Here is a 7,500-nt window from a genome sequence, read left to right as displayed (position 1 = left end):
TAGCACTGTCACTCACGCGCGGTGCCATTTGTTTGTTTTCTCTTTTCTCTTGTTTGTCCTCTTCTCGTGGCGTGCATTTAGGGCGGCGATTGTGGGACGTCGGGGCGGCCAGTGCCCCCACCCCCCCTCTCATCCCCCCTCCTCCCTCCTCCCTCCTATGACCTGCCATCTTATCGTCTGAATCTGCCGCAGGTGTTGATACCATCGGAATGCCCAGTCACGTTTCGGGTCTCCAGGGCAGTGTCAGTACCAGTGCCAGGTTAGGGGCAAGTGCAGGTCACAGGGCCCAGGTAATAACCTACGTGCCCGGGCATTCTCACCTGGCGCCCCACCTGTTGATAAGGGCCTTGGCTTCCCGGCCGCACGAGACAGATAACAGCCGTCGAGATAACAAGTGCTTTGTGAAGTTCAATGTCGGAGTGCGCTCCCGCCCCCACAGCGCCGCCCCCACAGCCGTCGAAGAGGCATACAAGGGCGGCCGGGCGCGGGCGTCATGCACAAAGGTGGAGCTCGTCACCAGGGGCGGTGACGTCATGACTGGGCTGCTTGAGGCCTCGCTCGACCTTCGGCAAATTATATATGTGTGTGTATATACACATTCTCTATCTCTCTCTCTCTCTCTCTCTCTCATTCTCTTTCTCTCTCTCTCTCTCTCATTCTCTCTCTCTCTCTCCCTCAATCTCTCTCTCTCAATCTCTCTCTCTCAATCTCTCTCTCTCTCTCTCTCTCTCTCTCTCTCTCTCTCTCCTCTCTCTCTCTCTCTCTCTCTCTCTCTCTCTCTCTCTCTCTCTCTCTCTCTCTCTCTCACTCTCTCAACTCTCTCTCTCCCTCTCGCTCTTCCCCCCTCTCTCTCTCCTCTCTCTCCCCCCTCCCTCCGTCCTTCCCTCCCTCCCTCCCTCCCTCCCTCCCTCGACAGGTGTGTGTGCTGTGGTGGGAGTGACAACGTCACGGTTTAATTATAGTGGTGATGTTATGTGACCCGTGTGGTAATGCCTGACCGCCTTTTTTAAAATACATTATCGCTGTGCATTGTAATGGGGGCTTATCAGGGTGTGTGTACGTGTGGGTATGTCTGTGTGTGTGTGTATATATGTAGTGCAGTTGGTCAGCTTATCTTTCTTGCGATAAGATCGAAACCAGGATAAAATAGGTGACTAATGCGATATATATTTTTTGGGGGAAGGGGCAATTATACGATATTCCTTCTTTTCTATGTCACGATGGTATTTTATGGTTCATTAATGTAATGATAGTCAGATTTGTTTACACTCGTGGGTAAACATGAGTTCATGCCTCCTCCTTTCCTCTTGCCCCTTTCTCCTCTCCTCCTCTTCTCTACTTTATCAACCATTCCCTTTGCCATTCCCGTGCCCGTTTGCTGGCTTTTGCATGTCCTTTACTCCCCTCCCCCTCCCCGTCTCCTCTTCCCTTCGAAATGGCACGCGGGGTGATTCATTTTTGGCGTCCAGCCGCCCCCGCATGATGTGGCGATTCTCGCTAATCTCTAGCCGCTTCAGCTAGGTAGGAGTTCGCTCGTTTTATGTAAATGTTACGTAAGGGGAGCTGGGCGGTTGTAGGGGCTTTGTTGTCAGGTGTGTAGGAGGAAAATGTGAAAAGAAGGGGTGGATGAGACTGATGAAGTGAAAGATAAGAAGTCAGAGTAAAGAAATGAAAAGAGAAAGAGAAAATGAGTCCGGTAGTGACGTAGTTTCTGTGACGTCACTTATCACGTGTAGGTTGCAGTTGCTAAAGGTGACTTTTTTTATCATTTTTTTGTTTTTTTTTCTATTAGATATTTTTCCTGTTGCATAATCTTTTAAGACCGAGGTAATAAATTTGGTGATGATTCGCTTATTTGATCTTTTTTTTTTTTTTTTTTTTTTTTTGTTAGACTTCAACGAAACTAAAAAATACTATTTGTTGCTATAATTATATTAATTTATTTTCTCTCTATCTCTTTACTCCTTGTCACAGTCTTCTTGGTTGATGCAGGGGGGGGGGGGGGTTAGTCATAGGGTAATTGAGGGTACGGGAAGGGGAGAAGGAAAGGAGAGGGGCGAGAGGGGAGAGGAAGAGAAGGGGAAGGTTAAGGAAGGTGAAGAGGCTAGACAAGAGGAGGGAGAAGAAGAGAGAGAATAATGCTATGGAAGGGCAGAAAGGAGAGGGGGGGGGGGGGTAAGGTGGGAAGGAGAGAGAGAATGGAGAATGTGATGGGGGCGGACGCAGCCTACTTTGCATGCGCTGGTCTAGTTATTTTTAAAAGTGCGAGTCCAAAATGCCGGTTGGATGAGCCTTTGTCTCATGTGTGAGTGAATCAGTGAGTGAGTCAGTAAGTGAGAGATATAGATTTAAATATGTATATATATACATATATATATATATATATATATATATATATATATAGAGAGAGAGAGAGAGAGAGAGAGAGAGAGAGAGAGAGAGAGAGAGAGAGAGAGAGAGAGAGAGAGAGAGAGGAATGTCAATTGCTGAGTTCTCTTGAACCGTCATGCGCCGGCGGTTTGCGATGTCCATGTTAATAAAAAAACGATCTAATCTCTATAAGTGGGTCGGCCTCGCGAGAGAGAGAGGAGAGAGAGAGAGAGAGAGAGAGAGAGAGAGAGAGAGAGAGAGAGAGAGAGAGAGAGAGAGAGAGAGAGAGAGAGAGAGAGAGAAAGATTTACTAATAACACTAACTGGGGAGATGGGCAGTTGAAGGAAAGGAGGAAGAAATAGAAGAGAACTGAAGGAGATGGCGAAGATGGGGGGGGGGGTCAATCACATACCTAGACTTGTACTTCGAAACACACACACACACACACACACACACAGACAGACAGACACAGACACACACACACACACACACACACACACACACACACACACACACACACACACACACACACACACACACACACACACACACACACACACACGCCCGCCCGCCCGCCCGCACGTACGGAGCGGAGCGGCGCCGCGGAGTCTGGCGTCGCGAGAGTTCTTGGAAGTGTCTGTCACTCTTCGGGGAAGGAGAGAGCGCCGCCCGGAATTCTTGTCTCCGCCGCGGCATTTGCGGAATGGCGGATGCTCCTGAAACCATAAATACGGTTTCTACAAATACAGCATTACAACTACAATTGGGCTGTGGGAGGGGGAGGGAGAGGGAGAGGGAGGAGGAGAGGGAGTGGGGGATTGAGGGAGTGGTGAGTGTAGCATTCCATTTGTCGTTTTTGGTCCTTTCATTAACTGAGGAATTCATTCATTGCCTTCGTGTACAAGAAATTCCAATTGATTCGAAGCCCTCCCTCCTTCCCTCTTTCTTCCCTCCTCCTTTCCTCCCTTCCATCTTTCCATCCTTACCAAGGGCCTCCCCCCCTCCCTCCATTTCGCCTTCCATCCTTGTCGAGTTCTTTCCTCCCTCCCTCCCTCCCTCCCTCCCTCGCTAGGCCTTGCTTAACCACTTGTCCTGTTCACCTCCAGCGCCACACACGCACGCATGTATACCCGCACACACACACACACACACACACACACACACACACACACACACACACACACACACACACACACACACACACACACACACACACACACACACACACTCACACTCACACTCACTCACTCACTCACACTCACACTCACACTCACTCACTCACTTCGTTTCTAGAGAATGCTTGCCTTTTTCCTTCCGCTCTCCCCTTTCTCCTCAACTTCCTCCAATTCCTTTCTTCCCTCCTCGTCCCCTTCTTCCTCCTCCTCCTCCTCCTCCTCCTCCTCCTCCTCCTCCTCCTCCTCCTCCTCCTCCTCCTCCTCCTTCTCCTCCTCCTCCTCCTCCTTTTTTATTCTTCCTCGCATGTTAGTCCGCTTTGTTGTAGAGAATGGGGGGTAGGGGGATGAGGGGGAGGGGTGCTTTGTTCTGAATTACGGAAGGAGCCTCGCAGTGCCAACATGAGGGCGCCATGTTGTCAAACGAGGCGATGATGTTTTCAGAAGTGAATCTCTTTGTTGCTTTTATCTCTCTCTCTCTCTCTCTCTCTCTCTCTCTCTCTCTCTCTCTCTCTCTCTCTCTCTCTCTCTCTCTCTCTCTCTCTCTCTCTCTCTCTCTCTCTCTCTCTCTCCATAGTTCTTTATTCTTCTGATACTTACGAAAAAGTAACAGAAGAAAACGTAAATATTATATACAGAGGAGTTGGGGGGAAATAAAGAACGAGGGGAGGAAGGAAGAGAGCAAAGGAAGGTGAGAGAGTGAAAGTGAGGGAAAGGGCACTCTGAGAGAAAGCGTGCGAGGAGGAGAAGGAAGACCACGTCCGGGAAAATCAATAAGAAGGACAACAGGAGTAATAAACAAAAATCGGAGACGTTGAAATACAACTCGAGGAAGAGAGGGAGAGAGAGAGAGAGAAAGAAAGATGGGAAGAAAGAATGAAGGAAAGAGGATGGAGGATCGAGGCGTGGAGTGAAAGTTGATGGTGAGGGGGGGAGGGGGGAAAGGAGGAGGAGGAGGGAGCAGGGAGGAGGAAGAAGAAGGAAGGAGGAGGAGAGTGGGAAGGAGAAGCAGGAGAAGAAGGAGAGAATAGGAGGAGGGAGAGGGAGAGAGGAAGGAGGAAAGAGAGAGAGAGGGAGGTGGAAGAGGGGGGGGGCTAGGGGACCGCCCGATTACAGCGGACGGGTGAGCGGGCCCCAATGTAGGTCATTGTCGTGGTGTGGCACATTGTGGCCCTGGCACTGTTACAGCGGGCCGGAACAGGTGATGATGATGGCACTGCTACGTGGAAGGAGAACGGGTGATGGGAATGGTGGCGGTGATGGTGGTAGCCTTTTCACAAGGAGGGTTGCAATGGGTGCTGAAAACGGCTGTTACTTGGGAAGGGAACATGGCGACGGCGGTGGTGGTGGTGGTGATGATGGTGGTGATGATGATGGTGGAATTGTTGCAAGGTGGAGGGGAGGGAGGATCAACGATGGCACTGCGGAGGAAGGGGAAAAGTGCAATTATTTTGTAGATGAGGAAAAAGGTGGGGTGTGTGTGTGAAGTATTGACTGGGTTAGAGTGAGAGGCAGGGTGAGGGAGGCAGAGGGAAGCGAAGGGGAAATGAAGGAGCCAGTGGCACTGTGAGGAAGTGGAGGCAGTGGCACTCATGGGAGGATGATAAAAGAGGCACTAATGAGGCACACGAGCGACACAGGGAGAGCAGTCCCTCATGTTGACGAGGGTAAAGAGAAGAGGAAGGAGAAGGAGGAAAAAAAGAGGGACGGAAATAGCGAAGACAGAGAATGAAAGGAAGAGAAGAAGAGAAAAGAAGAAAATAAGGAGAGGAAAAGAAGAGAGAAGTGTGAGAAAGACAGAACATAGACGGGGAAAGAGAACAAACAGAAGAAGAAAGCGACGGAGGAGAAAGGAGGAGGCGTGTCGAGGCCCTGGACAGTAGGCGAGGAGCGAAGGAATGGAGGAATGAAGGAATGGCGGAGATTTCTGGGCAGGGAGACAGCGTCGCCTCTCCGCTGCGGATCAAAAGGGAAATGGAGAAGGAGGTAAAAGAGGATGAAATGGGGGAGAAGAGAGAGGCCTGAAAGGGAAGAAAGGATGAGGGAAAAACTGGATACCATAGGCATGAGTGGAGGTTGAGAGGACAAAAGGTAGAGGGTCGGAACTGGGATTCCAGGTAGGCAAGGAGCGAAGGAGAGGGAGAGACGGAGGGAAGTGTGTGTGTGTGTGCGTGTGTGTGCGTGTGTGTGTGTGTGTGTGTGTGTGTGTGTGTGTGTGTGTGTGTGTGTGTGTGTGTGTGTGTGTGTGTGTGTGTGTGTGTGTGTGTCTGTATGATATATGATATATATGTATAAGGAGAGAGAGAGAGAGGAGAGAGAGAGAGAGAGAGAGAGAGAGAGAGAGAGAGAGAGAGAGAGAGAGAGAGAGAGAGAGAGAGAGAGAGAGAGAGAGAGAGAGAGAGAGAAATCCGATAAAGGGGCGAAGGAGAGGGTGGAAGAAGATGCAAGGAGAGGGGGGGGGGCGTCCTTGAGTGCCTTCCGCCGGGTTATAGGGGACGCGAGGCCTTTAAACGCCGTGGAAGGCTTGGCTTTTTGTGTTGCATCCGCGTCTATGGGCCACGTCGCCGGGTGCCTCTCGGGGGTGGGGAGGTGGGTGGGTGGGCAGGGGATGGGTGGGTGGGGAAGGGGTGGGCAGGGGATGGGGTGGATAGGGAAAGGATGGGTGGGTGGGGAAGGGGTGGGCAGGTGATGCGGTGGATAGGGAAAGGATGGGTGGGTGGGGAAGGGGTGGGGAGGGGATGGTTGGTGGGTATTGCCTGGCCAGGTGTGGGTATGGGCTCGTGGGTATAGGTTATGTGGTGTTGTGATTTCGAGAGAGAGAGAGAGGGAGGGAGGGGTGGGAGGGAGGGAGGGAGGGAGGGAGGGGAGGGAGGGGAGGGGAGGGAGGGAGGGAGGGAGGGAGAGAGTGAGTTTTTTTATGTGTTTATTTTTTTTTAAGCGTTTATTTGTTGTTGTATTTATGCCGGACTTGTTGATCTGCATTAATGAGTGACGGTTGGGGAGGGGAGTGGCAGGGGAGGGGATGAGTGTGGATTGGGAGGGGAGAGAGTTAGGGGGGAGTGGGGGAGGGGGCGCCCTGTACAAGGTTGCTCCCTCACCCGTTTTAGCGTGACAGGGTTTTTGTTATTTTTTTTTTCTCTCTTTTTTACGAACGTGCTCCATCGCGGCCACGCTCTGCCTTATTAATGATCAGTAGTTTATTTTCCCGTTTCTTTCTCTCTCTCCCTCTTCCTCCCTCCCTCCCCCTCTCTCCCCCTCCCTCCCCCTCCCTCTCTCCCCCCCTCCCTCTCTCTCTCTACCTCTTTCTCTCCCCACTCCTCCTCCTCCTTCCCCCTCACTCCCTTCCCCTCCCACCCGTCCTCCCTCTCACTCACCTGTTGCTTACAATTAAAGTGGAAATGGCGATCCTAAAGCAATTACCGGGTCTGTAGTTTGGTCGTCTCCGTAACCTTAACGACGCGAATTCTGGAAGAGGGCGCGTCTACTCATCAAACGTTCTTGGGGCTCAATCTTTTATTAAAGTTTTTTTTAGGATTTTCTTCGGCCTCGATCTCGTAGATTGATCTTTAAGCTTTCGTTTCGATCCGCCGTCGGGCTGCGTACTCTCAGCCCGGGCTTGGAGACAGCTTCCTGGTTGGGGACCTTGGCGCGAGGACCTCGAAGGCCGCCCGCGTCCCCGCCGTGATCGCGCGGTTCGGTTTGTTTTTGTTACCCGCCTTTTCGTTTATTTGTTTATCTGTTTTGTTTGTTTGGCTGGTTCTTTTCTTGCGGGGATGATGCGCTCGCTCTCTCGTCTCTTCCATTTCCCTTCGTCCATCTCATTTTCGTCTTTTCGTCTGTTCTTTGTTTTTTACTTTCCCCTGGCATTCGCGGCATGTGTGCCTCCGCGGCATGCAGGTATGTGGGTGTTCCTACATGGCATGTGGGTTCACATGGCACTGACTTCTCCCTGATGCC

At 51.3% G+C, this 7,500-nt stretch overlaps 1 protein-coding gene across 1 annotated transcript in view; it reads left to right on the top strand.

Annotated features, from left to right (window-relative positions):
* LOC125028606 (zinc finger protein 704-like) overlaps nt 1-7,500 on the top strand; it is a 53,850-nt gene that overhangs the window by 7,895 nt on the left and 38,455 nt on the right. The window lies entirely within an intron of this gene.

This window comes from Penaeus chinensis, chromosome 9 (assembly GCF_019202785.1).
Source record: "Penaeus chinensis breed Huanghai No. 1 chromosome 9, ASM1920278v2, whole genome shotgun sequence".
In the NCBI taxonomy this organism is placed as follows: Eukaryota; Metazoa; Arthropoda; class Malacostraca; order Decapoda; family Penaeidae; genus Penaeus; species Penaeus chinensis.
This window is presented reverse-complemented; position numbering and strand designations above follow the sequence as displayed.